The sequence below is a fragment of the Mastigoproctus giganteus genome, chromosome 10 (genome assembly GCF_048544385.1).
Source record: "Mastigoproctus giganteus isolate SK-2022 chromosome 10, ASM4854438v1, whole genome shotgun sequence".
In the NCBI taxonomy this organism is placed as follows: domain Eukaryota; kingdom Metazoa; phylum Arthropoda; class Arachnida; order Uropygi; family Thelyphonidae; genus Mastigoproctus; species Mastigoproctus giganteus.
The window spans coordinates 147,056,030-147,070,934 of NC_143584.1; the positions used below are offsets into that span (position 1 = coordinate 147,056,030).

The window sequence follows — 14,905 nt, forward strand, 5'->3', positions numbered from 1 at the left end:
ATGCCCTCTCTTCCCACCCCTGAATACTCCCCTGCCCATATCAGATATACGATTTCTCTCTTTATTTTAAATTAAGTTGACGTCGGAACAAAAACTATTCAAATTCTACAAAAGGCTTATTTTGTAGAGCTTGAATAGCCCTCAGGGTCATAAACATCAATAGTAGCGAAACACAAATATGCAGGTCACAGTGACACTCAAAAACGTTTCAGGTAACACAGAGAAACGTCGGCAGCTATCATTGGTTGACAAAAATTATTCATTGGTCAGACAAAAATTATACTGTAATTATTAAATTTTAAGTTTTGTTAAATATTAATTGGCATTTTGTTGTTTCGTATAAAATAAATTGTAAAATACCTTTTTAAATATATTTTGAATTTCGATCTTCCAAAATTAATGATATGAAATAGTTTTGAAAATGAACCATAGTGACACGCGAAAATATTTTACATTACTAAATGTTTAAAAATTGAATCAGTCTTTATATAAAGAAATACAGAATTGCTAATATAGGTACTAATAATTGAAGCGGACCCTAAAACCATTACAATATAATTAAAGATATAATTAATGTAATTAAAGGGCCATTTAATTAGCGTTTTTTAATATTTGCAATATTTGCAAACTCCTCTCTTTTCCATGTAACATTTTGTCATAAAACTCTTTATGATTCTCATCATTTTCTTAATTTCATATAATACCATAAACAAACTAATGAAAATCATTTGTAAGAGAAACTCTTCCAATAAACATTAACACATACAGGGACTGATACTTTGAGAGATGATTGACCAAGTAAGATTATAAAAAATAAGTTCTTATAACCAACTTTAATTTAGATAATATCTACTAGTTTTTTCATAAAAATCAATTGATTTTTTTAAATCAGCGTTAGCGCGATTTTCCTTAATGATCACAATTTTTCATTCATAAAAAAAATTTCATTTTCATTACAAAAGGACTTATTAAATATTTTTAACCCAAAATAAGGCTGCAACGTATTCAATAGAGTTTAAATCGCATAAGCTTAATCTATAGTAATGTCCAAAAGTTAAGTTACAACAATATACTCGCAATATCAATAATAATATTAATACATAAATAAAATTTTAAAAAAGAATATTTTCTCTTTAAAAAAATGGCCTTCTTCTCACTCTAATATAAATGCGTATGCTCTCTCAAATCTTACGAGTACATCACTTAAAGTTCGTGAAATGGCAAAAGCTGTATCTCTTGTACGTACCTGCAACTATGGTTGCTACAAAGCGCATCAGACATCTCACGATATGAAGAAAATCACCACAAATACACTCACTCTTACACTACAAATTAAATTCTCCTAGGAAGAATTATCTGAATTATTAACATGTAGAAATACAAGGTAGTCATAAGCAAAAACATAAAAATGGATAAATGTTTTAATGTATTTATAGCATACATATTAATCTATATACACGAAAACATTAATAACTAAGTTTTATTGCGATGATTCAAAAGAAAGGAAAATATGCAAATAAGAAACAAGTCGATCATTGTTATGAAAATTAACCGGCACGAATATTACTAAAACACTTCTTTAAAAGGTAAACATCGTGTGCTATGATTATCGTATCAAAAATGTGAGGTAAAGCAGCAGAATTTGTAATTATCAAAGTGGTGCTCTCTTTAAAATAACGCATTTTTCTTTTCCGCTGTTTCATCAAAACAGTAATAACTCTATGGATGTTATCGAAGCATGTAATAGAACAAAGAAAATAAAAAAAAGTAAAAGTTCAACAGCCGAATTTTGGAAATTCAATCCTTGAAGGCACTGATGTCAGAGTTTTAACAGGCTAGATGCATTACTGATACTCGTAAAAAAAGTAAAAGGGCCCTTCCTGAATAAAGGCAGAAACGGTTACCGATCAGCCGACTATAAACGCGTTATTAACTTCCCCCGTTGTGGAATGCAGTTCAAGAGAGGGGCGTAGACGTTTACAAATATCCAAGAGATCTTACTGAAAGCAATGACTAAGATCCACTCTTGAAGTTGCACTCTTATAAGTAGTATAAGCTTATGTAGCATCAGCCAAAAAAAAAAAAAAAATTTCACACATCCATTCCCTCTAAAAATTTGTCCAATTCCCTCTTGAATTTATTTAAGCTGTCAACTTCCACAACGACAAATGGAAGTTTGTTCCAGCAATCAACTACCGTCTGGTTAAAGGTAAATTTCCGCACATCTATTCTAGAACTGTCTTTCCTAAATTTTAATTTATGCCCCCCTCAGGTTCGTAATCTGAGAAAGAGGAAGAATTCCATCAAAATTGAGCCTGCTCAACCCATTGAGAGCCTTATACACCTCAATCAGATCACTTCACAGGTGCCTAGTCTCCAGACGCTGCAATTTGCAGAACTTAAGCCTTTCTTGGTAAGCAGATCACTTTGTTTCCTCGCCAATCTTTTTACCCTTCTCTGTACTTGCTCAAGTAACCCAACATTCTTCCTAAAATGAAGCCTCGAGACCTGTACGCAGTACTCAAGGCGACTCCTGACTATTTCCTTATACAAAGGGATAATCACCTCCTCTTCCATACTAGCAAAATTCTTGTATATCATTAATAACAACCCATGACCTGCTCTGGCAGCCTGGCTGCAATGCTCAGAAAACATCAGATCTGACTGCACAATTACTCCTAGGTGTTTTTCATTTTATACCACCCTAAGTGTAGTACCACACAGTTGGTACTTTTTTCTGGGGTTTCTTCTACCTATATGCAATGCTTTGCATTTTCCAATGTTAAACTTCAGTTACCACTTCTGAGCACATCTGCCCAACTTTTCTAGATCCTGTTGCAGTAGGACACTGCCATTACTGTCATTAAGAACCCAGCCAACCTTAGAATCATCTGCAAACTTGGATATTAAGCCTGATATACCTTCATCAATATCATTGATAGATACAGAAAACAACAATGAGCCCAACACCGAGCTCCGGGGGACTCCACTAATAACAATTAATCCACGAAGAACAGCGTCCACTCTCTGTCTTCTCTCCCATTCAACTACCCTTTTATTCATTGTAGCGACTTGCCCTTAATACCATACTGATTCAATTGGTAAAGTAGTCTACCATGCGCAACAGTGTCAAAAGCTTTCCTGAAATCCAAGTACTGCATATGATATCAAAATTATTTTTTGCATCGAATTCCTTTGTAACCACATCATAGTATCTAATCAAATTTGTCAGACAAGACTTTCTCTTAACAAACACAAGCTCTGTTTGAATTATTACTGCAGTGATGTCTAGATGATCCTGCAATGCTTCTTTAACCAGTGACTCCATTATTTTCCCTGGAACAGAAGTCAAACTAACAAGTCTGTAATTACTCTGTCACCCTTTGATCCCCCTTTGTGAATTGGGGATATATTTGCACTTGTCCAGTCCGTCGGGACTTCCCCTGAGTCCAAGGATGCTCTCATAATTATGGTTAAGGGTTTGCTTACTTCCTTTGCCGCCTCCTTTAATATAACCGGAGAAAGTCATAAGATAACCTTTAATATAACAGGAGAAAACATAAGAAAGTCACCCCAGATGACTTTCTTATGTTTAACTTCAACAATTTCTCCTCCACTTTGCTCTCAGTTATTACAAAATCATTAAGCTCACTGTTATACGCAAGCTTCTGTCCTACACTTCCCTACAGAATTCCTCATGTGTGAATGTAGATGCAAAATACTCATTCAGTTTGTCAGCTATCTGAGCAGGATCATCAACAATCGAACCATCGATATCAAGTGGACCAATCTGATTCATCCCTTGCCTTCTAGAGTTTATACAAGTAAAGAAGTCCTTGCTGGTTTTCTTAGCATCGTTTGTCAAAGATTTTGAAAGATTATGAAAAATCTTTGACAAATCCTTTGTCAAAGATTTTTCATAATCTGCCGTCGTTTGCCTAACCTCCTTTGTGACTTGGTTAAAGACTAGCTTATATCTACCATAGGCTTCTGTGTCGCCTAATAATTTATATGCATTCCATGCATTTTTTTTTTCCCTCTGCGACAAGTTTCATTAGTACATCTGACATCCGTTTAGGCTTAATCCTTGAAGAGTATTTCTTAATCAGTATGAAAAGCCTAGTAGCTTTCAAGATTAAGTCCCTGAAGACTTCCTATTTGGAATTAGCCGTTAACAACATCATCAGTTGATCCCACTGTATAGAATTTAAAAACTATCTGAGACCACAGTAGTCACCTTTACGAAAGAAAAAACCTTCCCTTTACCCATGATGGTAGTAATATCTTTAAGTAAATCCCACATCAGTACACTGTGATCACTGCCACCTAGTGGCTCCTTTATCTGCAAATTCTTAATGCACGAGTTATCACTGCTAATAACCAAATCAAGAGTATTATTCTAGTTGGCTCTCGAACATGCTACTGCAGAAATCAATCATCCAATAAATCCACAAAAGTCTTGCTAGTGTGCGAGTGACCAACCACAAATTCCAGTCAATACCTGGGAAGTTAAAATCCCCCATTATTAGACATTCTGATTTACTGGCCACTCTATTTCTCTGTACAATTGTTCGTTGTACTCATTAGAATCATTAGGGCTATAACACACTCCTACTTTCAATTTTACTTTCTCAGTACTTATGTCACACCAAACTGACTCAAGATCACACTGTTCATCTGTGTCAACTGGATGCACTTCCTTAGATTTTAGGTGTTTCTTAACTAACAGCATAATCCCTCCTCCCTTCCTATCCTTTCTGTACACATTGTACGTTCAACCCCCCCCCTGCTTTCCCTCATACTTCGCCTGGTGGGGCTCGTCTCCACTGACCTCTTTGGGGATGCCTACTCTATCGTCCCTATCATTCTATCTGTTTTTCCTCCAGTCTTCAGTCTCTCTCCTCTCTCACTAAACCGACCGAGTACAGCCCTTAACAATGCTGCCAAATTCTAGTGTACCCCCCCCCCTTTTTTTTTTTAGGCTTGCCACTGAAATCCTTGGAAATTAGGTGGTGGAGCCTGCTAGAGTACTTAAATAATCTACTGGGTGTCTGACCTGCCTCATCGTGGCAAAGTATGGGCAACGGTGGGTCCCAATAGGGGCCCAACGGCTAAATGGTCAGAGAAACAACAGAACATGAAGCTACACAACAGACCACTCCCCACACACTTTTTAAATCTCTGCCCTCCACAGAGTTCTGTGTCACTCACAAAGAATACAACGCGGAGATGGGGAAACCTTTGGTGCCGTCAGACAACTAACACACTTTTCACACACACATTTATGAAAGAGATCTGCGGGACTTGACAATAAAACAGAGCTCTTTTGCAGTAAGCAACAATCCTATTAAAATTGGGGGATTATACAGGTATGCATACTGTACAACAAACTACTATTTGTTAAGTAGGACTACATGTCATTGTAGGCACAATATGGTCCAGGAGGCTCTTGTGCTAAAAACCCTCAAATACAACAACATTTCACTGTTTAAAAAATAGTGATTGATATATTTGCTTGAATAGTTTAATATTTTTGTGGGCCGTAGCTTCTACCTTAAATATAAAAAAGTGGTCCATATTTCAAAAAGATCGGGAAAATATTTCAAAAAGGCTGATCTAAGACACAATGTAAAATCAATATCAGCAAACGAGAAATAACCTACCAATTCTAGATTGGTTTGTTGCGACCACATTACTTATTTTTTTCACGTTAAATGGGAAAAATAAGTAATTTGCAATATTCAAATAAACAGGTTGCGTAACTTTGGCCCATCCTGTATGTCAATATTTTTTTATCTATCGTATTATATACTGTACCTGTATAATGTATGTGCCTTATATATAAAAACAGCTTCATGTAAACACTCAATGGGCAATTTATTAGAAACACCATCCTGTTGCTGTGTACTAACCCCATCCAGAAGGTTGTCATTTTTCATAGGAATGAACTATACGAAATGACGGCGATGGTACTCCGGTATAGACTCGCTCAGTTCCGAATAATGAACTAAAACTGGTTTATATGTTTGATAACCTTTCAATCTCACACACAAACTCATTTTTGGGTTAAAATCTAGAGATTTTGCAGATCTATAGTTCGGTGGTTAATATCGGTACTTAACGTTGGTAATTTTAATACTTCTCTTCCATGCTTTGGAACCACTCTTACACGAGGCCAGTCTGTTATAACATAACGTATACTGTTCAGGAATGGTTCCGGGAAGCCATCACCAGAGGAGAAGCGAGTCATTGTGACAAACTGCACTTGTAGAAGTATTATAACGTTTAAGTAGAGTCCAATGACCAGGAGGTAGTCCACGTATGGCACGGGTAGCAAGGTCTTCCATCAAAACATAAGCACTATATTCACACTATAATATTTCCCAGTAAAGTCTGTACAATTGCGTAACTGAGAGTCCATAGCTTTATGTTTTTTTTTTTTTTTCTTCTTCATGCGTTGGTTCTACAATCTACAATCGGACTGCACTAAGAAGTGCACTAAGAAGTGCAGTCCGATTGTAGAACCAAGGCTCATGGAAGAGAGCCTTGGTTCAGTGATCGATGCGCCTCTGCAGGCATTTCTCCCAAACGATAGTATGCAGTCTAGGCCAGTGTTTCTCAATCTTTTTACTCTCGTGGCACATTTTCCAAAGAAGAAAAATTTCGCGGCACACCTACGTAGTCATAGAAGAAATTTCTAAATTAAATAAATAGAATGAAAAATAATATTAACAATTTTTTTTATTTATACTTATATCATATCTGTGTTATGCAAACAATTCTTACAACCAAAATAAAATATAAAAATTATTAAATAAATAATTACAAAAAGAAAATATGTATGCCTTCAGCAAAGCTTTAAATTATTCAAATATTTGGTAGAGATCAAATGAATTTTTATTTAAAAAATTATAGTCAATGTGAAATATGTGATTGACGATGTTTTGTTATTTCTGCTATATCAGGTCTTATTTCATACAGAGCAACTCGCAGGTCATCTTCGACATTTTCCAATCTTGATCGTTTTTTATTTTTCGTGTTAGTGAGAGTTGAAAATCCTAACTCATATAAATACGACGTAGAAAATTGGAGTAAAATATTTATTGCTCTTTTAGATAACTTTGGATATTCATCTCTGACTAAAATCCAAAAGTATCCAAATGAAATTCCGAATGTTTGATTTTTAATGTTCGATCGGATGAAAGGGAAATCAGTTCTTCCTCTTCTTCAAGACAAATATTCCAGTTTGATGTATCATTAATAAAAGGATTTCGAATCCAGTCATATTTTTCCGATTTAATAGATGGTTTTGGTTTTTTTGGGAGCATTAGCAACTAAGTCCATATTGCTCCGGGGATATGCGGTGGTCATTCCCTGAGACTTTCCACATCCTCCGTATTTGGTGGTCACGGGCTCGAACCCCGGTCTAATCAAGAAGCGTGTATTACGCACTGCTGCTCCTGCCCACCTGGCTACGGAGGCGCCTTTAATAGATGGAAAATATGTTTTCGTTGCCTTTTGAAGCAAATCCAAATGGTTTTTCACCATTGGTGCAAGAAAATTTCTCATCTGTTCAGGAATCTTAGGAAACATAGCTAAATTATTTTCATCAAGTTTATTTATCCACAAGCATAATTTTTTTATCAAAAGCAATTGACTTATCTGTTGATGTTAAGATATTTTCGTTTCGCCCTTGTAAACTAGTATTTAAAATATTAAGATGTGCAAATATATGTTCTATGTAAGCCAGTTTTGCACACCACAATACATTGTTAAAACAATCATAAAATTTTTGTATTTTCATACGATTCTTTTGTTTTCCTGCGGTACTTATTTCATTTTTAAAAATTGCACAGAGTTCTGCTCGCAATTCAAATACACGGGCTAAAACTTTTCCTCTAGAAAGCCAACGAATATCATTATGTAGTAATAAACAATTACAATTGTAGTTATATTCCATGCTGTCGCATAATTCTTTGAAAATTCGTGATTTTAAAGGTATGCTTTTAATATAGTTAACAGTTTTTATTACGTCATCTAGTACAATGCTTAATTCTGTCGGGAGAGTTTTGCCTACTAAAGCTTCTCGATGAATAATGCAATGGGTAGAAATAAGATTTGAATTTTTTTGTTTTGCAAACGCCAAAAAAACCTTTTTTCAGGTCCGATCATTGATGCAGCACCATCTGTACAAATGCCTGAACAAAAATTCCACGATAACTTTGTGTTTTCGAAAACGTTATCTACACAATTGAATATTTCCCTTCCTGTCGTTCTTCCTGGCAATTCTTGACAAAATAAAAATTGGTTCATAATTAAATCTCCGTTAATGAATCGAACAAATCCCATTAATTGTGCTTTCCCGCTTATATCTGTTGACTCATCTATTTGCGGAGCAAAAATTTGACCATCAAGTTTTGGTTGAACATTTTCTACTATATTTTCCGACATATCGATTATTCTTCGACTTATAGTATTGCCGACCGGGCTAGCCAGGTGGGTAAAGTGCCTGCCTGACAACCCAAAGGTCGCGGGTTCGATTCCCGCCCCGGGATTGGATCAAAGTACTGCAAAAACCTTGGGAGGTGCCTTATGGCCACAGAAGCCTATGTGCCAACAACTACAAAAAAAAAAAAAAAAAAAAAATTGACTTATAGTATCGTTGGAAAGAGGAATTTTTTTATTTATTTCAGCTTCTGAATCTTTGCCGAACATACATTTAACCATTATACGACAAGCAGGACCGATCAACGTTTCTCCAATCGAATGAGGTTTCCTTTTTTGTGAAATAAGTTGCGCTACTTCATAGGAGGCAATTTGTGCTTTGTCAAACACTTTTATTGTGTTTTCCAATTTTTGTATTTGTTTGGCATTAATCGTTCAAAATACCTTTTGTCTTTAGACATCAAATTTTGATGAACTTTTTCCATATGGCGTTTTAGCTTTCTAGGAACCATTGCACTGTTTGCTTTTTATGTCCACATACAACACATAAAAGTAAGGGGAAATTTATGTCCCCTGTCCACGTAAAATCAAAATTTAAGTAATCTACATTATATTTTCTTGTACTAATTTTCGATCTTTTTGGCTGAGATTCATCGGCGCTGGTATTGTTCATATTATCACTATTTTCAATGGATATATTTGTATCTGCTGTAGAAATACTGTCGCCGATATCAATAGTTTTGTTTTTATTTAAAAATTTTCGTATATCCATTTTCAGTTTTTTCTAATAAACAAAAAACGGTTTTGTAGAATTTTTAATTTTTATATGCATTTAAATTACCTTAAGAAATCGCCTAACCCTAAATTATTTACTTTACAACACAAACACAATTTAATATGACAATATTAAAAACACGATATATATAAACACGTAATACGCCGCATGCCTACGTGTACAACTCCCAGAGAACTAGAGAGACTAGAGACGGGATCCCATATTTTGACTTTCTGAGGTAATTCAGGGGTCAGCGCACTTATACAGTATCGCGTCGGTCCGATTCACGTGGTCTGCGGGCGACAGATAATTGGTCTTTATTCAAATAGTGTTGGCGTCTGAATGCAATTTCAATTCGTCATAAAAAGATCATTCGTGTACTTTATGCTTATTAATGGTATTGTACTTATATTCGGACAATGATGTTAAAATAAAAACGACGCTAGTTGTTTTTTAAGATTTCGCGTCACACTTGGAAAATTTTGCGGCACACTAATGTGACGCGGCACACCCTTTGAGAAACACTGGTCTAGGCTAGACAATGTTAGATGAATCGCGAGTTGGGATAGCTGTCGCCATAGTCCATGTCGCCAACGCCACTGAAAGTCATGCTGGCATTTCTCCTTTCCCCAATATCATTCCATGATTAAATTGGCTAAGCCGCATTGATTGTCTGTTTTCATTAAAAAAAAAAAATAATAATAAATAAAATAAAATAAATAAACAAATTTTTTAAACCATTGTAGAGTCACAAACTTCAATTACATCTATTGTTTTCTACCTAATTGACTCCCTCCAAAGAGTTTATACATTTTTCTAATGTAGACTAGGTATGCATTATCTTATAAAAAATATTCGGATATCTCCCATTTGGAAAAACACGAGTTTTGATAAACAAATTAAAAAGATGTAGACCCACCTTCTCCTCATTAAAAAAAAATTAAGATATTAGGGTCTACCGTAAATGATCTACCCATATATTTATTTTGTCTATAAATTACGTATGTTCTCTGGTCGATTTGCCTGTTTTGCTGGAAAAACCCCACTTTCTGGGGGGAAAAAACCTTGCTATTTACTCCTGTGACCGACTAATTAAGCCACGGAGTGAAAAAAGCCCACTAAAGTTCCTCGCGTCATCGACGGGATTCGAACCCGGTGTGGGGAGGACGGTGACGATACCACTGTGCTACCGCGCACACTCTCCTCAGTGAAAGCATCTCTTTATCGAGGAGCACTCCTGATTAGTTTCTTGTAGCACATAGCAGGAATTTATATCCATTCTTCCTTCAGAGCATTCGCCGATTCACTGCAAAAGAGGAGGAGTATATTGGTTAAATCCTGATTTGACATTCCATTTCATTCCATTGAGATCTGAACTGTAGACTAACCAGGTGAGTCGTCGCCATCATTTTCCTCAAAACAAGTTTTTGAGGAATATGGAAGGCTCATTTCCATGGCAATGTCAGAGCGTATGGCTACTGGAATTATTTAAAACGACAGTACAACTCAACGATAATAGTTTATGGCATCACAAATATCGTCCAAGCCCGAACCACGAGTATTGGCTCCATACCATGACTCTGTCTCCTCCTCCTCCGAACTTGACTGCGGACACAATACGTTGTAATAGGTGACCATCCCTAAACATTATCCACTCCCACGCTCTGCCGCCTAATTTGAAGCCTGTAAACGAACTTCTTCGCTCCATAGAACAGTGGAACTTGTCCGTCGTAAGAACCTTGCCTTGGTTCTTAGGACGGAAAAATACATCTCGTTCACACTATTTACTAAGTTGTGGAGGGGAAGCGAGTTCGGATTACTTTTGGAAAAGTAGTGTATAACTACGATATTTCAAAACCAGTAAAATTTAAAAACGCTCATTAAAATAAACAGATAGTTCAGAACTCTTCTGGCAAACTTCGAGGGTCTGCTGGGGAGTCAGCAAACTTTTTCATACTAAGTGAAAGCCACTAGAATTTTGCTAGACAAATAAGAAGCACTCGAACATTTATTTATTTAATTATTTGTTACATATCTTTATTGATTTCTGTTTTGTACATACCCAAAAATTCCAAATACCCACAACCTTAGACATATCACACTGCTGCGTAGCGGCACGCCCAATTATCATGCAAACTGACTGGTATTCCTAATAAATGTTCATTCACTATGTGTATATGTATATATAAAAATGTTATGTACAACTGCTGAAAAAATTAATGCATTTATTTTATTTTCAGTGTTCTCAAAGAGTGCAGGAAAATCCAGTTTTTATCCGTGATGAAAATTCGGTTGTTTGCCTTACTCGATAAAGAGGACTTTAAAAACTGAATATTATCCTGAAGGCATATTCATAGACAAAAATTAGCCAAATGGAAGTAAGAAGAGGAGTGTTAACAAACTGTAGGGAACACTACAAAGTTAACTGATTTAATGTTTTTAGTGTCATCCAAGCTAACATATTTTGGCAATCGATAGGAACTTTTGTTCCTGTCTGAATGTTTCTGTAAGATTTCGTATAAGTGGAGCTGTACATAAACAGATATAAGATATACATTTTAAAAATTTGCAAGACAAAACTGTAGAATAGAAGTGTAATTACTAAGAACAGTCGTCAATTATAAAGTAGCAAGGAGATTCACTATATACACAAATAATAATAATCATAATAATAAAATACAATATTTTATTTCCAATAAAAAGCAAAATTACAGAACTTGTTAAGTAGATAAATTGCTTCTCTACTAGTTATTATTTGATGCATAAAACAGGGTTAAAATTATTCAGTTAGTTGCTCCTCCCCACAAACAGCATACAGACAAGCAACAAAATAACAAGTGGAGTGGACCAGAGCAGCGTCATAAGTAGGTAATATTAATATTAGTAATGGCCGCATGGTGCAAGAAAGCCTATGGCTTATGCTGCACCAGCCAAAAAAAAAAAAAAAAAAAAAATCCGAACAAAACAATGATAAAAACAAAAAATAAAAATAAATAATAATAATTAATAAAAAAACAGGAAATTCAACCTATCATCCTATGCGCTTCCCTTACCCGAAAGTACTATGCAGATGACCTTTGAATTTCCCCAAACTGTCGGCTTCTACCACCCATGAAGGCAACTTATTCCAGTAATTTATAACTCGCTGGCTAAAATAAAACTTCCTACAGTTCAATCTAAACATTTCCCCCCCGTAACTAGAATTTATGTCCCCTAGTTCTAGCATCATTTATAATCTTGAAAATTTTGTCCTCATTCATTTTACTGATGCCTCTCAGAGCCTTAAACACCTCAATCAAATCTCCTCTAAGGTGTCTAGTTTCCAAACTCTGCAACCCACATATTCGAAGTCTTTCTTCATAAGGATGCCCTTTTGCCGATCTCACCAGGCGAGTTACCCGTCTTTGCACCCTTTCAAGAAGATCGATGTCTTTCTTTAGGTGCGGGTCTCCATACTTGAACACAGTATTCCAAGTGTGGTCTAACATAAGCCTTATATAATGGGATTATCACGTCCCTATCTCTACTTGCAAAAGTTCGATAGATCATCGATAGGGCACCATGGGCCTTCCTTGCAACCTGTTTACAATGCTCAGAGAATTTCATGTCTGACCGTATCGTAACACCCAAGTCCCTTTCCTCCAGTACTGGCTTTAGTTGAACTCCACCAAGTGAATAAGTTATTTTGGGATTACTATTTCCCAGGTGTAATACCTTACTCTTTGTTGGATTAAAGCATAGCTGCCATTTTTCTGACCATTCCTGAAGTCTATCTAGATCTCTCTGAAGAAGCTCAGCTTGACAGTGATCATTAACTACTCTACCAATTTTAACATCATCTGCAAAATTAGACATCACGCCCTCTATCCCTTCATCAGTGTCGTTTGTGAAAATTAAAAACAACAGTGGCCCTAATACTGATCCTTGGGGAAGCCCACTTCTTACATCAACCCAATCTGAGGAATAGTCATTTACCACAACCCTCTGCCTCCTGCCCTAAAGCCATCCTTCTATCCATCTAAGGATTTTCCCAGTGATTCCGACCTGTTCCAGCTTATAAAGCAACCGCTCATGTGGGACTGAATCAAAAGCTTTGCTGAAATCTAAATAAACAATGTCGAAATTATTCCCTAAATCCAGCTCGTGAGTGACCCTTTCGAAATAGCGAACCAGATTTGTTAAACATGATTTTCCCTTTATAAAACCATGCTGAGTATCCTTGAGAATTTCAATTCGATCCAAATGATCCTAAATTCCACCCTTGATCATTGCCTCCATGATTTTCCCTACTACTGTAGTCAGACTGACAGGTCGATAATTTACAACTTCACTTTTAGAGCTTCACTTTTAAATGAGAGATAAGCCAATATTATTTCTTATTTTTTTATAATATAGAGCTAAAAATCTTCTAATCAAGAAATTCAGTTTGTTTTATGTGTGTGTGTGTGTGTGTGTGTGTGTGTGTGTGTGTGTGTGTGTGTGTGTGTGTGTGTGTGTGTCGTTCTAAATTTAAACTCAAGGTTAACAAGCATACTGTTAATAAAATGAGATGGGTTTCTTTAATCATATTTGTTCAGAAATTTTATTTTTCGGGTGATTAAGATGGGGAACTTTTGATGCTTGTAAGTCATACTGAGTTTCCATCTATGATTCATTTCTGTTATTAATAATATCTATATTATTCATGCCTGTGCTCAGTTACATCTGTTGGTGAGGTAACATAATTTTGTGTCCGAAAAAAGAAATCTCTCTTTTTCACATAATTCCGAATGTTACTTCCAGTAACTTGTCTGGGCTTCTAAATAAGAAATTATTAGTGATATTGATCTGATGTGTTAGCTCTTTGACCATACATTTACTGCAATGGGTTGTCACAGAGCCCACTAATGCAAAATAAGTAGGACTCTGGTCGTAAAGATAATTTGTTTTTAATGTAATAGAAAAGATATAAGTTGAATTTTAATTTGTCAATCAAGTAAAATATATGAGTTCATAGGCGGATCCATAATTTTTTTTCTGGAGGGGGGGGGGCGTGGAAGCACATGTTCTCATGTCAACAGTTATGATCGTCTAACCCAGTGTTTCCCAACGTGGGTCCCACGCCCCACATGGGGGCAATTTGATTGTTCAGGGGGGCAATTCAAAAATTGCTCGTCTAGAGTTTAAAACAACCGCCTACTATGATTTAACTTGTACAAAAGAAGAATTGTTGGTATCTCAATTTTAAATAAGCATTCGTTAAATGTTGTACTTTCTATAGAGCTGCACTTGAAAGTTTGGAGTAATATCAACTACAGTTTGCTCGGAGAGTATTGCTTACTATGCCTAGTGAAGGAATAGTACATACTGTATTGGACGATTGCTTATGGCATATGCAATGTGCAAGCAAAGTGATTGTCTACTGTAGCCTACCGCAAACTCAGCATGTTATATGAAATAGGTAATTCCTTTCATACAAACGCTCGTTTGGACATCGTGACTGTACATTTGGATAGGTTTGACGATATCAGATTAAAATAAAAATTACTTTGTCCACGCACAGAATTATTATTAATGAAGAACCGTGATATACAATGGTATGTATTTGTCATATATGTATTTCTGTGGTCTCAGTAAATAAGCAAATAAGTCCAAAAACTCGAATTTGCAGGAGAGGAAAAATAAACTTCACACTCTCATATAAAC

At 35.8% G+C, this 14,905-nt stretch overlaps 1 long non-coding RNA gene across 1 annotated transcript in view; it reads left to right on the forward strand.

The window, feature by feature from the left end:
• The window catches only part of LOC150079346 (uncharacterized), a 39,996-nt gene extending 28,329 nt beyond the window's left edge, over positions 1-11,667 (forward strand). Inside the window, exon 3 of the long non-coding RNA XR_016547573.1 lies at positions 11,461-11,667. This is a non-coding gene — a long non-coding RNA (uncharacterized LOC150079346). The remainder of the gene's footprint in view (positions 1-11,460) is intronic.
• Positions 11,668-14,905: the final 3,238 nt, after the last annotated feature.